The sequence below is a fragment of the Triticum dicoccoides genome, chromosome 7B, assembly GCF_002162155.2.
Source record: "Triticum dicoccoides isolate Atlit2015 ecotype Zavitan chromosome 7B, WEW_v2.0, whole genome shotgun sequence".
Classification (NCBI taxonomy): domain Eukaryota; kingdom Viridiplantae; phylum Streptophyta; class Magnoliopsida; order Poales; family Poaceae; genus Triticum; species Triticum dicoccoides.
Genome location: NC_041393.1, coordinates 201,491,712 through 201,510,277, shown reverse-complemented (window position 1 = coordinate 201,510,277; position 18,566 = coordinate 201,491,712).

The window sequence follows — 18,566 nt, the reverse complement described above, 5'->3', positions numbered from 1 at the left end:
CATCGGTATACATAAAAGATTTAACACAATCAAATAACTTCGTCGAGATCCCAATCTTCACATTTGCTTTTAATTCTTTAAAATAAATCCCATTTGAATTCAATAGTCTTCTTCATAAAAGAACCAGTACAAGAAGTATCGAGCATGGATTGATCATTACAAGAAAGCCGAGCATAAAATTTCTAAATAGTAATTTCTCTTGAGAGTTCATGATTGGTGCATGAATATGACATTGACTTAAGTCACCCCCAAGATTGAGCGATACTTTCTCCTTCACAAGGCCAAAATTATATATATAATTCTGATCACGATGAACCAGATGCATAGGATAAAACTTCGGATGAAATTCATATTACAATCGGTTATAATTCCAAGTCCCGATATCATGGCATAGCCTATACCATGTCAATGCCTTCTACTTCGAAGATAAAGGAAAGACCTTATTCTTAACTTCATCCTCGGGAAAACCTGCAAGCTTAAATAATCCACACACTTCATCCACATAGATCAGATCCATATCAGGATGTAATGTTCCATCTCTTGTATAAGGATTAGCTAGCAGCTTCTCTATCATACCCGAAGGAATTTCATAATAAATATTTTTAGAAGGTTCAGTAGGTTGAGGAACAACTTCTTGCTCTACCGGTCGAGGCGAAGATACCCCAAACAAGCCCCTCGAAGGATTATTTTCCATAGTGACAAGTGACAGTTAATTTCAGCACGTAATATAAATGTTTCATTACCAAATTCCACTTACCAAAGGCGCTTCACTCCCCGGCAACGGAGCCAAAAAAGAGTCTTGATGACCCATAGGTATAGGGGATCTATCATATTCCTTTCGATAAGTAAGAGTGTCGAACCCAATGAGGAGCAGAAGGAAATGACAAACGGTTTTTAGCTAGGTATTCTCTGCAAGCACTGAAATTATCGGTAACAGATAGTTGTGTGCTATTCGTAATAGGTAACAAGTAACAAGTGTAACTAAGGTGCAGCAAGGTGGACCAATCCTTTTTATAGGAAAGGACAAGCTTGGACGAACTCTTATATAAAGCAAGGAGGTCCCGAGGACACATGGGAATTATTGTCAGGTTAGTTTTCATCATGCTCATAGGACTCACGTTCGTTACTTTGATAATTTAATATGTGGGTGGACCAGTGCTTGGGTGTTGTCCTTACTTGGACAAGCCTGCCGCTTATGATTAACCCCTCTCACAACCATCCACAACTACGAAAGAAGAGTGAAGGTAAACCTAACCATAGCATGAAACATGTGGATCCAAATCGGCCCCTTAATTACCGGGAAACGCGTAAACTAGGGTTATAGCTTCTGGCACTCTAGCAACCCATCATCTACTTATTACTTACCAATGACTTCCCCTAGGCCCAAATCATGGTGAAGTGTCATGTAGTCGACCTTCACATAACACCACTAGAGGAAAGACAACATACACCTCATCAAAATATCGAACGAATACCAAATTCACATGATTACTTATAACAAGACTTCTCCTATGTACTCAGGTACAAAGTAACTACTCACAAAGCATATTCATGTTCATAATCATAGGAGTATTAATTATCATTAAGGATCTGAACATATGATCTTCCACCAAATAAACCAACTAGCATCAACTACAAGGAGTAATCAACACTACTAGCAACCCATAGGTACCAATATGAAGTTTTGAGACAAAGATAAGATACAAGAGATGAACTAGGGTTTGAGAGGAGATGGTGCACGTGAAGATGTTGATGGAGATTGACCCCCTCTTGATGAGAGGATCGATGATGATGACGATGGCGATGATTTCCCCCTCCCAGAAGGATGTTTCCCCGGTAGAAGAGCTCCGCCGGAGCCCTAGATTGGTTCTGCCCAGGTACTGCCTCGAGATGGTGGCGATTCATCCCGAAAGCTTCCTTATGATTTTTTCCATGTCAAAACACACCATACAGCAGAAGATGGGCGTCGAGGGCCTGCCAGGGGGGCCCACAAGGATGGAGGGTGCCCCCAGGGTGTAGGGCGCGCCCTCCACCCTTGTGGATGGCAGGTGGTCCCCCTCTGGTGCTTTCTTCGCCCAATTTTTTTTATTTATTCCAAAAGGATTCTCCGTGAAGTTTCAGGACTTTTGGAGTTGTGCAGAATAGGTCTCTAATATTTGCTCCTTTTCCAGTGTAGAATTCCAGCTGTCGGCATTCTCCCACTTCATGTAAACCTTATAAAATAAGAGAGAATAGGCATAAGTATTGTGATATAACGTGTAATAACAGCCCATAATGTAATAAATATCAATATAAAAGCATGATGCAAAAGGGACGTATTAACTCCCCAAAGCTTAGCTTGTCCTTAAGCGAAAGCCGATATCGAAAAATATGTCGACATGCTTAGAGATAGAGGCATTGATAAAATAAAATACGTCCATGAGGGCATCATGATCATCTTTAGAACAGCAACATATATTGTCATATTTCTTATTCTAAAGTAACAATTCATTCAGAAGGTAAAGTATGAATTAGAAACTTCATTGAAAACTGACAAACTATGATCTCAGTCATTGAAGCAATTGTAATTTATCATAACATCGGAAAGAGTCAATATACGAGCTTTTCAGCAAGTCCACTTACTGAACTATCATTTAGTCTTTCACAATTGCTAACACTCACATGATACTTATGGGTACAAAGTTTCAATCGGACACAGAGAAAGATAGGGGTTTATAGTTTCGCCTCCCAACTTTTTACCTCAAGGGTAATGTCAACAATAATACTTTACAAAAACCTACATCCGAGTGGATATATATATATCCGGATCTCTCCCACACATAGCGCTTGCCAAAGGAAAAGTGTAAAAAGGAAAGGTGAAGATCACCATGACTCTTGTACAAGGGTAGAAGATAAAAGTAAATGATAGGCCCTTCGCAGAGGGAAGCAGAGGTTGTCATGCGCCTTTATGGTTGGATGCACAAAATCTTAATGCAAAAGAACGTCACTTTATATTACCGCTTGTGATAAAGACCTTTATTATGCAGTCCGTCGCTTTTATTTCTTCCATATCACAAGTTTGTATAAAGCTTATTTTCTTCACACTAACTGATCATACATATTTAGAGAGCAATTCTTATTGCTTGTACCGATGACAACTTACTTGAAGGATCTTACTCAATCCATAGGTAGGTATGGTGGACTCTCATGGCAAAACTGTGTTGAGGGATGTTTGGCAGCACAAGTAATATCTCTACTTGGTACAAAGAATTTGGCTAGCATGAGAGGGAAAGGCAAGCTCAACATGTTGGATGATCCATGACAATATAACTTCTATTTGGATATAAGAAAACATAACTCATTATGTTTTCTTCCTTGCCCAACATCAACTTTTTAGCATGTCATATTTAATGAGTGCTCACAATTACAAAAGATGTCCAAGATAGTATATTTATATGTGAGGCCTCTCTTTCTTTATTGATTCCTATTTATTGCAACAATGGCCAAAACTATATTTGTCAAGTCTCAACAGCTTCTATTCATCATACTCTTTATATGTGAAGTCGTTACTCTCCATAAGATCAATATATGATCTTTTTATTTCTTTTATTCTTTCTTTTATTTAATTCCCTCAATATCATAGCACGAAAGCAAAGCCCTTAACTCAAAACTACCCTTTATTGTATATAACTCACGGACTCGATTACTTAGAGGGAATATAAAGCAAAACTCAAAGCTAGATCATACTAAAACTTTATTCTACTAGATCAAGATATAACCAAAAGGATCGAACTAAGAAGAACGATAAAGGTAAAGGTGTGATGGTGATACGATACCGGGGCACCTCCCCCAAGCTTGGAAGTTGCCATGTGGAGTGCCCATACCCATGTGTTTATGACTCTTTCTTCGGAGGTGGTGATGATGGAGTTGTTGATGAAGTAGGCTTCTTCCTCAGCTTGTGCTTGAGGATAGAATTTTCCTCCCTTAGGTCATCGATCTCCTGCTCAAGACTTAGTATCTTTTTACATAGTTCCTATTTGTTTTCCTGCAAGAGACGAAAAGGGATAAACTCAACCTTAGGTTTCTTTGCTTTATTAGGGAGACTTGACTTTTTGAACTCCACGTGCATGTCCCCAGGTTGAGGTAGTGGGACTTCATCTTCATCTGAGCTTGTCTCCTCCTTTCCCTTAGGATCATAGTCTTCTTCTTCCTTTGTGGTCCAACCAGAATAGTCCAAATCCCCATAGACTTTGGAGTGTGCAACATAATCAGCCGCATAGCTTTCTCCCTCCGAATCCTTCTAAATCTGCTGCAGAAACAGCTCAAAACGAAAACAGGGGATTTTTCCGTGGTACGGGTGTCAAAACCTTTGAGAGATTATATAATGATTTTTCATCGACCAAAAGAAGTATCGTACAAGAAAACAGAGTCCGGAGGGCACACAAGGTGGCCACAAGGTCGGGGGGAGCGCCCAGGCGGTAAGGCGTGCCCTCCACCCTTGTGGTGGCCTCGTGTCTCTGTCGGACTACTTTTAATTATCCTAATTTTTGAAATATTCCAAATGGAGAAAAATTATCATTGGAAACATTTTGGAGTCGGTTTACTTACCGTACCACATACCTATTCCTTTTCGGAGTCTGGAAAGTTCTAGAAAGCGTCCCTTATGTGCTCCTCTGGTGTTACGGTGTTAATTATATTGGTCTCAACATTTATGGGAGTACCTGAGATATAATGTTTGATTCTTTGACCGTTTACCACCTTCGGATTTGTGCCTTCATCGTTTTTTATTTTTAAGGCACCGGAATGATAGAACTCCTCATAATGTAAGGACCTTCCCATTTAGAGAGAAGTTTTCCTGCAAAAAAATCTTAAATGAGGGTTGTATAGCAAAACATGATCACCTACATTAAACTCACGCTTGTGTATCCTTTTCTCATTCCATCTTTTAACCCTTTCTTTAAACAGCTTGGCATTCTCATAGGCTTGGCTTCTCCATTCATCAAGTGAGCTAATGTCAAATAACCTGTTCTCATCGGCAAGTTTGAAATCATAGCTGAGCTCTTTAATAGCCCAATAAGCTTTATGTTCTAGTTTGAGAGGTAATTGACATGCTTTTCCATAAGCCATTTTATACGGAGACATACCCATAGGGTTTTTATAAGCAATTCTATAAGCCCATAATGCATCATCAAGTTTCTTAGACCAATTCTTTCTAGATCTATTAACAGTCTTTTGCAAAATCAATTTAATCTCTCTATTGCTCAACTCTACTTGACCACTACACTGAGGGTGATACGGAGATGCAATTCTATGGTTAACATCATACTTAGCAAGCATTTTACGAAAAGAACCATGAATAAAATGTGAACCACCATCAGTCATTAAATATCTAGGGACTCCAAACCTCAGAAAAATAACTTCACTAAGCATCTTAATAGAAGTGTTATGATCAGCACTACTAGTTGGAAAAGCTTCTACCCACTTAGTAGCGTAATCAACAACAACTAAAATATGTGTATACCCATTAGAGGAAGGAAAAGTTCCCATATAATCAAAGCCCCAAACATCAAATGGTTCAATAACAAGTGAATAATTCATAGGCATTTCCCGACATCTACTAATATTACCAATTCTCTGGCATTCATCACAAGACAAGACAAACTTACGAGCATCCTTAAAGAGAGTAGGCCAATAAAAACCGGATTGCAATACCTTATGTGCAGTCTATCTCCAGCGTGGTGTCCTCCGTAAGCCTCGGAGTGGCACTTGCATAAGATCTGTTCCTGTTCATGCTCAGGTACACAACGTCTAATAACAGCATCTACTCGTTCTTTATGAAGGTGTGGGTCATCCCAAAAGTAATGTCTTAAATCATAGAAAAACTTTCTCTTTTGCTGGTATGTGAAACTAGGTGGTATAAATTTAGCAACGATATAATTAGCATAATCAACATACCATGGAGTATTATGAGAAGCATTTATGATAGCTAATTGTTAATCAGAAAGCTATCATCAATAGGTAGTGGGTCATCAAGAACATTTTCTAACCTAGACAAGTTGTCTGCAACGGGGTTCTCACCTCCCTTTCTATCAATAATATGCAAATCAAATTCTTGTAGCAAGAGAACCCATCTAATAAGTCTAGGTTTAGCATCTTTCTTTTCCGTAAGATATTTAATAGCAGCATGATCAGTGTGAATAGTTACTTTGGAATCAACAATATAAGATCTGAACTTATCACAAGCAAAAACAACTGCTAAAAATTCTTTTTCAGCAGTAGCGTAATTTCTCTGGGCACTGTCTAGAGTTTGACTAGCATAATGAATAACATATAATTTCTTATCAACTCTTTGTCGTAGAACAACACCAACAGCATAATCACTAGCATCACACATAATTTCAAAGGGTAAATTCCAATCAGGTGGTTGAACAATAGGAGGAGAAATCAAGGCTTTGTTAAGTATTTCAAATGCTTCTACACAATCATCATCAAAAACAAAATAAACATCTTTTTGAAAGAGATTAGTGAGAGGCCTAGAAATTTTAGAAAAGTCTTTAATAAACCTCCTATAGAAACCAGCATGACCAAGAAAACTTCTTATGCCTTTGATATCTTTAGGACACAACATCTTTTCAATAGCATCTACTTTAGCTTTATCAACTTCAATACCTCTTTCAGAAATTTTATGCCCAAGACAATACCTTCATTAACCATAAAGTGGCACTTCTCCCTATTCAAGACAAGATTAGTTTCTTCACATCACTATAAAACTCGATCAAGCTTGCTTAAGCAGTCTTCAAAAGAAGTTCCATAAACGGAGAAATCATCCATGAAAACCTCAACAATCTTTTCACAAAAGCTAGAGAATATAGCAGTCATACATCTTTTAAAGGTAGCAGGTGCATTGCATAAACCAAAAGGCATACGTCTATAAGTAAAGATACCGAAAGGGCAAGTAAAAGTGGTTTTATATTGATCATCTTTTGACACAGGTATTTGAGAGAAACCAGAATAACCATCTAGAATGCAAAAATGTGCATGTTTGGATAGCCTTTCTAGCATTTGATCAATAAAAGGTAGAGGGTAATGATCCTTTTTAGTAGCTTTGTTTAATTTGTGAAAATCAATTACAATTCTATAACCTATAACAATTCTTTAAGGAATCAATTCATTCTTATCATTAGCAACAACAGTAATACCTCCCTTCTTAGGGACACAATGAACATGACTTACACATTGACTATCAGTAATAGGATAAATTATACCTGCCTCCAGAAGCTTTAGTATTTCATTTCTTACCACTTCCTTCATCTTAGGATTTAACCGTCATTGGTGATCAACAACTGGTTTAGCATCACATTCCAAATTAATTTTGTGATGACATAGAGTGTGACTAATGCCCTTAAGATCATCAAGAGTATATACAATAGTGGCATGGTTCTTCTTCAGAGTTTTCAATAATTTATTTTCTTCACGCTCTGAAACGTTAGCACTAATAATAACATGATAAATCTTCTTTTCATCAAGATAAGCATATTTCAAAGTATTAGGTAATTGTTTAAGCTCAAACACGGGATCACCCTTAGGTGGAGAAGGATCCCCAAGGATTTCAACAGGCAAATTGTGTTTCAAAATAGGCCCTTGATTAAAGAATATTTCATCTATTTCCCTTCTTTCAATCATAAACATATCATTTTCATGGTCTAGCAAATATTGTTCTAAAGGATCAGTAGGAGGCACAACAATAGAAGCAAGACCAATAATTTCATCCTTACTAGGCAATTCTTTATCATGGGGTTGTCTATGAAATTTAGAGAAATTAAAATCATGAGACATATCCCCTAAACCAATAGTAACAATATCTTTCTCGCAGTCTATCTTAGCATTAACGATATTCAAGAAAGGTCTACCAAATATAATGGGACAAAAATCATCTTGTGGGGAAGCAAGAACAAGAAAATTAGCAGGATATTTTATTTTCCTGCACAAGACTTCAACATCTCTAACAATCTCAATTGGTGAAATAATATTTTTATTGGCAAGCTTAATAGTAACATCAATATCTTCTATCTTAGCAGGTGCAATATCATTCATAATTTCTTGGTACAAGGTATAAGGAATTGCACTCACACTAGCACCCACATCACATAGGCCTGATAACAATGATCTCCAATTTTAACGGAAACAACAGGCATGCCAAGAACATGTCTATGTTTATCTTTAATATCTAGTTTAGCAATTCTAGCAGCTTCATCACAGAAATAGATAACATGCCCATCAATATTATCGACCAAGAGATCTTTAACCATAACAATACTAGGTTCAACTTTAATTTGCTCAGAGGGTTTAGGTGTTCTAGTATAACTCTTACAAACCACAGTTGAAGCTTTAGCATGATTCTTTATTCTAACAAGAAAAGGTGGTTTCTCTATAAGCAGTAGGAACGATAGGATCAACATTATAGGTAATGGTTTCTTCTTCAAATTTAATAGGTTCTACTACTTTAACTTCAATGTGAGGATGCTATTTAAACCACTTATCCTTAGGGAGACCAACATGAGTAGCAAAATATTCACAAAAAGAAGCTACTATCTCAGACTCAAGTCCATATTTAGTGCTAAAATCACGAAAAGCATCGGTATCTATAAAAGATTTAACACAATCAAACTTAAGGTTTTTACCTAACTCCTTACCTTCGTCGAGTTCCTAATCTTTATAGTTGCATTCAATTCTTTCAAATAAATCCCATTTGAATTCAATATCCTTCTTCATATAAGAACCAGTACAAGAAGTATCGAGCATGGATCAATCATTATGAGAAAGTCGAGCATAATTTTTTTGAATAATAATTTCTCTTGAGAGCTCATGATTGGGGCATGAATATAACATTGACTTAAGCCTCCCCCAAGCTTGAGCGATACTTTCTCCTTAACGAGGCCAAAAAATATATATATAATTCCGATCACGATGAACCAGATGTATAGGATAAAACTTGTGATGAAATTCCAATTTCTATCGGTTGTAGTTCCATGATCCAATATCATCACATAGCCTATACCATGTCAATACCTTTCCCGTCAAAGATAAAGGGAAGACCTTATTCTTGACAACATCCTTGGGCATACTTGCAAGCATAAAAAATCCACAACCTTCAACCACATAGATTAGGTGCATATTAGGATGTAATGTTCCATCTCCTGCACAAGGATTAGCAAGCAGTTTCTCTATCATACCCGAAGGAATTTCATAATAAATATTTTCAGTAGGTGCAGTAGGTTGAGGATCAACTCTTTGCTCTTCCGGTCGAGGTGAAGATACCCCGAACAAGCCCATAAAAGGATTATTTTCCATAGTAACGCTGTCAGGACCCCGACTCAATGCCACATCGATCTAGCATGTAACACCTCATATCACTTTGCGGCCTCACGCACGGTATTCCCACGGGTGTCGCCTTACCTTTGCCCGGGACCGTTTGCGCCTTTTGGCACACGTATATGACAGTGTCGCTAGCATCCATATGATAAGGAGCCCGGGCTGACATGGCTAGTCGTAAACCCAAAGCGGCACAGACTTACAGGGACAGGCATCCATGACCCAGCATCGAACGTGTCGGTCATCAGCGAGTGAATCCAGGCTGTAGCACTGGGCTAGCAGGACTCCGGTGAACCGGGCTGTAGCGGGCTAACAGGACTCCGGTATTCACCGCGTGACATTTCCCCGAAGGGACAGACACAGGAACAAAGAAGGACACATGCCGGCCAGCCTAAGTGTTCCGGAGCAGTAGCAAGCTACCATGGCTCGGTGGAAACACTAGGAGACATTTCCCCGTAAGAGAGGCTACTAAAGATAAACAACTAGATGGTCAGATCCCACACATACCAAGCATTTCAATAACATACACACAATATGCTCGATATGTGCAAATACAACATGGCATCACAACATGACTCTAGGACTCAAGTAATCTATTCAATAGGCTCCGAGGAGCGAGATATTACAAACATGGGTCTCATGACCCAACATTCAGAGCATACAAATCAAGCACAAGCGGAAGCTATCATGTCTGAGTACAGACATCTATAAATGAAAAAGGCTGAGAAGCCTGACTATCTACCAAATCCTGCCGAGGCACAAGATCGTAGCTGAGGTAACAAGCTAAACGTCGAAGACCACGCGGAAATACTAGTGAGACTGAAGTCTCTCTGCAAAAACATAAAATAGGCAAACGTGAGTACAAATGTACCCAGCAAGACTTACATCAGAACTATCTACATATGCATCATTATCAACAAAGGGATGGTGGGGTTTAACTGCAGCAAGCCAGCTTTGACTCGGTGGCTATCCTGAACTACGACTGCGAGTAACTTTTTTGAGGTGGCGCACACGAGTCCACATATTCACCATATCAATACACCATTATGGATCCGCTCCCGTCTCCCTACGAGAACGCCATCCATAGCACTCACGCTTATCTTGCGTATTTTAGAGTATCCACTTTCACTTGTCTATGAACTGATATAAGCAACCCAGAAGTCCTTTTCCGCGGACACGGCTATTCGAATAGATGATGTTAACCCTGCAGGGGTGTACTTCTTCATACATGTTTCCACCACTTAGCGTCTGCACACGACATGTGCTCGGCAGACTTCAAGCGAAAGCCGACGTGGGTGTAGACCACGACCTACCTAAACACTTAAGCCTCTAGTCCAGGTTTATCGCCTATTCAGGTTCCATCCGCAGGGAGTCCGGCCGGGGTTTCCCATACGGCCCCGAACGATGTGAACAGGGTTCCCGAGATACCTAACGGGTATCCGGTACACCCGGCCACGTACCTACCGCATCACAGCCCACCCCTACGGTCAGCGCTGTCCACGGCCTCCAGTAGGCTACAAACACCAGAAACTACTTGCAACTCCTGGACAGAGAGCTAGGGTGAATAAGAAGTCGAGCGGGGTCATATTTCAGGGCCCAATGCATGGTAGTAGCTGTATCTTAAATCACGCATACAGATCTCAGTGCTTAAGGTCGGCTTCAATGAAACAACCCACCATGTACTCCTACATGGCCTCTCATCGATACCTTTACCAAATCGTATTCACCACACCACTCTCATTACCGACATGATCATTTCACTCCAGCCCATCACCCAGATGAACCAGACCTGACACGACTCTAAGCGTAGCAGGCATAGCAAGGTAGGAACAACACATACATATGGCTCAATCAACTCCTACACATGCTAGTGAGTTTCATCTAGTTACTGTGGCAATGACAGGTCATGCAGAGGAAATGGGTTCAACTACCGTAGCACACAGCAGTTTGAATCGCGTTGTCTTAATGCAGTAAAAGAGGGCAGGAGCGAGAACATGGGATTGTATCGATATGATCAAATGGTTGGTTGCTTGCCTGATGGTTCGATGCACTGATATGGTTCTTCGTTAGGGTAATCACGGTACTCCTCGGGGACAGAACCTGTCGCAAAGGACATCGATACACAAGCATCACCAAACAATGTGCAACAATATGATGCATGCATGAAACATGGCAATATGAGTGTGTTGGGCTAATGCAACTAGAACCAGAAGGGTTTGAACAAATTTGAATCAAAGATTCAAATTTCAAATTCAAACATGGCCTTTTAAAAGTGCTTTTCCTTGTTCTGCTTAAAACATCAATTTAACTTGTTTGATCATGCATGAAAATAGTACAGATGGGTAGATTGGATTTTTCTGATCATTTTTCATATATAATTTGTCCAATTTGGAGTTACAGAATAAAAGTTATGAATTTTTGAAGTTTAAATAATATTCTGGAATTTCCTGATTTAAATTAAATCCAGAAATATAATTATTGCGCCAGCATGACGTCAGCATGACGTCAGTGGTCAACTGCGGCTGGCTGAGGTCAAACCTGACGTGTGGGGCCCACACGTCAGTGACAGGGGGGGTTAAACAGGATTAAATTAATCCTAATTAGGGATTAGTGGCGCTGGGGCCCACTGTCAGTGTCAGGGTTAGTTAGCAGGGTCATTAGCCCCTAACGACGACGCCACGTCAGCACGCCGGAGACCAGCCGACGGCGACCACAGAACACGGCGGGGCACGCCGGACTTGCGCTAGAGGCGTCAGTTTGGCGCGCTGAGGGCACCAGGGGATGGCCCTTGCTCCCGCGCATCCAGAGGACCGAGTGGGAGGTCGTGGGGTCGCCGGAACTCATGCCGGCGACGAGCTTTGGCGGCGATGGTGTTCGGTGGTGCTCGGGCGCGTCTCTACGGTGCATCAGTGAGCAAATGGAGAGGCTGGGCAGCACCTGCTAGACATGGGGAGCACTAAGAGCAGCTCAGTGAGGCCAGGGGAGCATGGAGGCTATGCGTGCAGCAGCAATGGCGGACGGTGGCTTCGGTGCTCGTGGGGAACGGCGCTACGGCACGAAGGGGAGCATGCTGAGTTAGGGGAGAGGGTCAGTGACTCACGGCGATGACGAGGGGACGCTCGGCGAGGTCGGGGACGGTCCGGAGCCGGCGAATTTGACGAAGATGGCCGGCGGTCCCGAGGTTGAAGAAGGCATCGAGGGCGGTGTTGTGGCACGTCCGGGGCCTCGTGGCTCGTTGAGGAGGTAGAGGGAGGACCGGCGGAGCTTCCTGGGGCGTCGGTGAGCCGTGGGGTGGCCGGTAGCCACGGTGGCTCTCGTCGGTGGCGGCGGCTCCGTTCGGTCGCGGGAGGGGAAACAGAGGAGCGAGGGGGAGGGAGGTCCAGAGAGCGAGGGAGAAGTGAGAGGGGGTCGGGGCTGCGTGGCATCGCGGGAGGGACCAGGGAAGGAGGAGGCAGCCAGGCAGGGAGGAGGTGGCCTCCTCGGCCGCGCGCGTGCGAGCACGCAGCTGCTCCCACTGGCAAGAGGAAGACGACAGGGGGGGGAGTAGCGGTGGCGGGCTGGGCCGGCTGGGCCGGTTCTGGTGGGCTGCACGGGTGAGGCCAGGTAAGTCCTTCTCTCTCTCTCTTTTATTTTTTTCTTCTGTTTTGTTTTATTTAATTTCGTTTTGCCACTGGTTTGAATTTTAAACAAATTCAAACAACGCCAAAAACTCCTCTGAATAATTTTATTTGGCTAGATGGACTTTTCCGAAAGCTCATAAAATATTTCAGGGGTATTTGAAATTATATTCTAATTATATGAATATAATTCAAATTCAAATAGCTAATGATTTAAATTCAAAGTCCCAAAAATAAATCCTTAAAAATGTTCAATATTTTGGTTGGGACCAGAACCCTTACCAAAAATTATCAAACATTTAAGAAGAGCCTTTTGGAGCAATGAATGAGATTTTTAGGGTTTTTGCCCCTCTTTTATTTAGGGTTTTGAGGCTTCCAATATTCCTCAATTCAAGTTTCAAAAATATAGACATGATGCACACATGAAGCTAGCCTAGAGCAATGCCAGAAGCTAGGGATGTGACAACTCACCCCCACTAAACAAGAATCTCGTCTCGAGATTCAAGCGTGGGGTAGGATGAAGGGGAAACGCAAACTAGTACAATCTTCACGATCCAGGGTGCACTTCAGTTGAACGTTGATTCATTCACCATCATTGTCTTGATGTCTTGTTCTGAGAAATCCTGCCAACATGACATGGAGGGAAGAAGGAGACTCTAGAAGGGTCGATCTTCTTGAAGATCGAACAACTCACGGAATGAGACATAGGACCATCTCTCGGGTTGAGACACGAGATACACATCAAGAGGGGTGGAAAGAAACGGATGACGAAGGTTCACTAGGTGGACAACAATTCCACACTTAAGAAGGTGGTAATCGGTTGTCAACGTAGCGAGGAGTTGAGTTGCCATGATACCACAACGAGACACCTTCGGAACCGTGACTCGTAGATATCTCCCCTTAAGTGGAAAAAGAATTACCTTTGATTCAGAGATCATTGAAACTCTTTATACCAGCTTAAGGCAAATCATAATCGATCATTTAGAGGGGTTCGGTAGAATGGCATACTCAAACTTGGATGATGTGGATTACCTTGTTGAAGACAACGTAATGGATGAATTTTGCTTATCACCGGAAATGGAAGAGACCCATGGTAGAATGGCACATTGGCGGTGCAAGCTGGGAACAAAATGCAAATGCTGGGAATGATTCTGGTAACTGGGGAAGAACCCAACAATAAAGAGTGAATTCACTGTTGGAGTGGTTATAGCATAACCAAGGAAATCTGGGGCAATCCCAGCTAGTGCCGATGATAAGACGTAGCGCTTGTGCGTGCTCTCAAGAACTTGAGCATTTCCACAATCATCAAGGTTTTATCAACAACCGCGTCAAGGGTGCTGACAACACAACATACTACCATGATGAATAGCGATGGACGATGCAGATGCGAAGGAGGATAACACTTTCTCATATTTCACCTTAGCGAGGCCAAGCAAATAAAATCTGGATGATCGACCGAGAGACATTTAGCACTCCGCTTCTAATGTTCTCCTTGATGTGCTAGTATAACCCATTCATAGATATGGTTTGATATCTAAAACATCAAGTAAAAGGTCGGACTTCGGGAACACAAAAATCCATAGGGGCAACTAGGGAGTAAATCCTACGAAATCCCTATGGGGGGGTGGCCAACTTCCTCAAACAAGATACTATAATAATAGGTCTACCAGATGGGTGTGTTGGCCACGACATCCACCTTACCGGTTATCGAGAGACCAATATTATAGTTCTTAGGGAAATGTTCCAACCATCATATCTGCCTGAGATTCAGCTCTGGTTGGTGTTAGGATATTCCAGGCTCATCGAGTCTTAGGAAGAAAAATGAAAGTTTGCAACACAAATCGACGAGATGATGTTGCGGGATTCTCGGGAGATGAACTACGATAGCAAGCTCCAAAACATGAGCTGGTTCTGCTACAAACATGTGAACACGTTGTCCCAGACAAGCATGACCACGTGGTAGTCTTATAATAAAACACTACCGAGTTCAGGAGGGGGAACCATCAACGAGGGTATCGAAGTTCTTTCATAAGTCCGGATTAGCTCTTATGAAGGAACTCCTTCTCCTTGAACAAATCAATCAGTGGCTTGGTGTGCTAGGGATACATATAGATTGAAGGTTGCAAGTCTTCAAACCACAGCATTCTTCGCACGTGTGCATGACTGATTTGGAATGATTCCAAAGAAAGCAACATTGACTTTCTCGAATCCACGGAGGCAACTTGCATCAGATGCACATGAATTAAAGGAAGTCACTACCTTCATCCAAACATATGCTTCATGAGCTAGCATGAACAAATGCTTTCAAAAGTTTCCAACACTAGCTTAATGTTCAGCAAAATTATGGAGAAGACAAGGATGTTGTCAATGGGCTCAACAACAATTCATCTAGGTTTCCTTTTAAAAGGAATTCCATAGTTAAGTGAACACGGTGATAGCATTGGTCAGACCCAAAGGATATAATGGTGTATGCTCGAGGGATCAACCACGAGTAAGACAACATTACGAACATCGTTGGTTCCGACTTGATTTGACGATAGCCCACACTCAAATCAAAGGATTGATAAGACAATAGGTCCAGCAACTGATCACAAGGACCAATTGATGAAGATATCATCTTTCTTCAACACACACTACACAAGAATATCCCTTTGGAACGAACTAAGTCAGGCAAGCTTTTATCTTCCAACCCTCCAAGTTGTCGTTTAGCTTAACCAACTAGCTCAGGGATATCTAACACCGATTCTTGGGGAGAAGGTGGTTCACAAGAAACCAACTTGATCACGAACTCAACATAGCGGTCAGGTGACAACCCGGTAACACCTCCAAGAAGATATTTGGAAAGTCACGAACCACCGGTATGTTACTAAGCTCGAGAACAATCTTGCTTTTGAGGGCAAGACGATATGATCAAATGAGTGAGGACTTGACAAGATCCTAACTCATCAATCGAAGGGTGCACCGAAATAAGGACTAGGTAGCACGATCAGTCTTAGAAGGATGATTCGAAAACCAACATACTAAGAATGAAATTATTATCCTTTAACTACCAAGCAACAGAGTTGCTAGCAGTATTGATTTCACACATCACAATTCATTTGTCGGTATTCCGGTTGCATCAACACGAGGGCCGAGGAATAAACAGTGATGGCAAGAAGTATCACTGTACCAAGAGTTCATGGGATGGTGTGCAATTCCTATAACAATCTCGATATAAAATATGTAATACTCCAAGGTAGAGCAGAACCAAAAGCTGGATTGGCATTTGATCTGCGGAATACAACTACTTTGACCCAATCCTAGATATGGAAGAGGTACTGGAGTTTGTTTCTCCTAGTCATTCCGGAATAGAATGGCTTGACAGACCACAAGAGTCATAGGCATCGATGAACGAACGCACGCATACTCTTGACTATCAATTGATAGACGAGGGTCAGAATGCAACTAAAGAGAACAACTCAAAGGAACATATAACTTTCTGAGTTGTGGATGCATAGATTAGTATGTCGAACCAAGTTCAACATATTTCTTCCGGATAACCCATGCAGAAAGGTAGAACTGGCAGAGTCACGATTTATGAATGGAGAACTCCTCAAGAGTACTCTAATTGTGATGATTTTTTTTGATCCAATAAACATCTGCCATAAGTAGTTCATGGTATTTGGAAGAAGAAGATACCACGGACCTCAAGGACTATCGCAAAGGTTACTAATATCCTAAAGGCACTAGCAATTACTATCAACATAAAGTAGGTAGAGTGAATCTCGGGTTCAGAACCCAGGAACAGAATACCTATTACTAAGTAGCATCACGGGATGCTTCCGAGAATAAAGGCCAGAATCTTCACACTAGGACACAAATCATGGCTAGACCACTAGATGATCCCCTAAGCACTTAGGTTCATAATAATAATTCCAACATATATGTCGAGGCAATAATTACCTCAACACACCGATTAGTGTGGTTAATCTGGCCCATGGGAACATCGGAAACAGAAGGAAGGGATTTGCAAATGCATCGGACTATTTAGAAACCTGGGATGACTCGGACAGCATAACGGCTATAATTGCTCAAAAAGATTTGAGACAATCACAAAAATGGTGGCATAACCACTCAGAAGCACAATATCAAGGTTCCGAGATCAACAATTAACATACGGAAGTAGTAGGAACTGAACTGAGACTTAAATCCAACAATCTTATAAGTCTACTGATTAGTAACACGTGATCCTAATAGAAAGAAGAGATAGCCTAGTTCTTAATCCCCGCAGGAAAGATAAGATGACTCAGATCAGAAGGGCATGAGGTATAAGGAGTAAAAAGAGCATTACGTTCCATCCCACAATCAATTCCCTTATATAACTAAAGAATTTCTAGACTCAACTTCGACCAGTTTGGCTTGGTAATCCTACAGGCAGTCAAGCTCTGATACCAACGCTGTCAGGACCCCGACTCAATGCCACATCGATCTAGCATGTAACACCTCATATCACTTTGCGGCCTCACGCACGGTATTCCCACGGGTGTCGCCTTACCTTTGCCCGGGACCGTTTGCGCCTTTTGGCACACGTATATGACAGTGTCGCTAGCATCCATATGATAAGGAGCCCGGGCTGACATGGCTAGTCGTAAACCCAAAGCGGCACAGACTTACAGGGACAGGCATCCATGACCCAGCATCGAACGTGTCGGTCATCAGCGAGTGAATCCAGGCTGTAGCACTGGGCTAGCAGGACTCCGGTGAACCGGGCTGTAGCGGGCTAACAGGACTCCGGTATTCACCGCGTGACATTTCCCCGAAGGGACAGACACAGGAACGAAGAAGGACACATGCCGGCCAGCCTAAGTGTTCCGAAGCAGTAGCAAGCTACCATGGCTCGGTGGAAACACTAGGAGACATTTCCCCGTAAGAGAGGCTACTAAAGATAAACAACTAGATGGTCAGATCCCACACATACCAAGCATTTCAATAACATACACACAATATGCTCGATATGTGCAAATACAACATGGCATCACAACATGACTCTATGACTCAAGTAATCTATTCAATAGGCTCCGAGGAGCGAGATATTACAAACATGGGTCTCATGACCCAACATTCAGAGCATACAAATCAAGCACAAGAGGAAGCTATCATGTCTGAGTACAGACATCTATAAATGAAAAAGGCTGAGAAGCCTGACTATCTACCAAATCCTGCCGAGGCACAAGATCGTAGCTGAGGTAACAAGCTAAACGTCGAAGACCATGCGGAAATACTAGTGAGACTGAAGTCTCTCTGCAAAAACATAAAATAGGCAAACGTGAGTACAAATGTACCCAGCAAGACTTACATCAGAACTATCTACATATGCATCATTATCAACAAAGGGATGGTGGGGTTTAACTGCAGCAAGCCAGCTTTGACTCGGTGGCTATCCTGAACTACGACTGCGAGTAACTTTTTTGAGGTGGCGCACACGAGTCCACATATTCACCATATCAATACACCACTATGGATCCGCTCCCGTCTCCCTACGAGAACGCCATCCATAGCACTCACGCTTATCTTGCGTATTTTAGAGTATCCACTTTCACTTGTCTATGAACTGATATA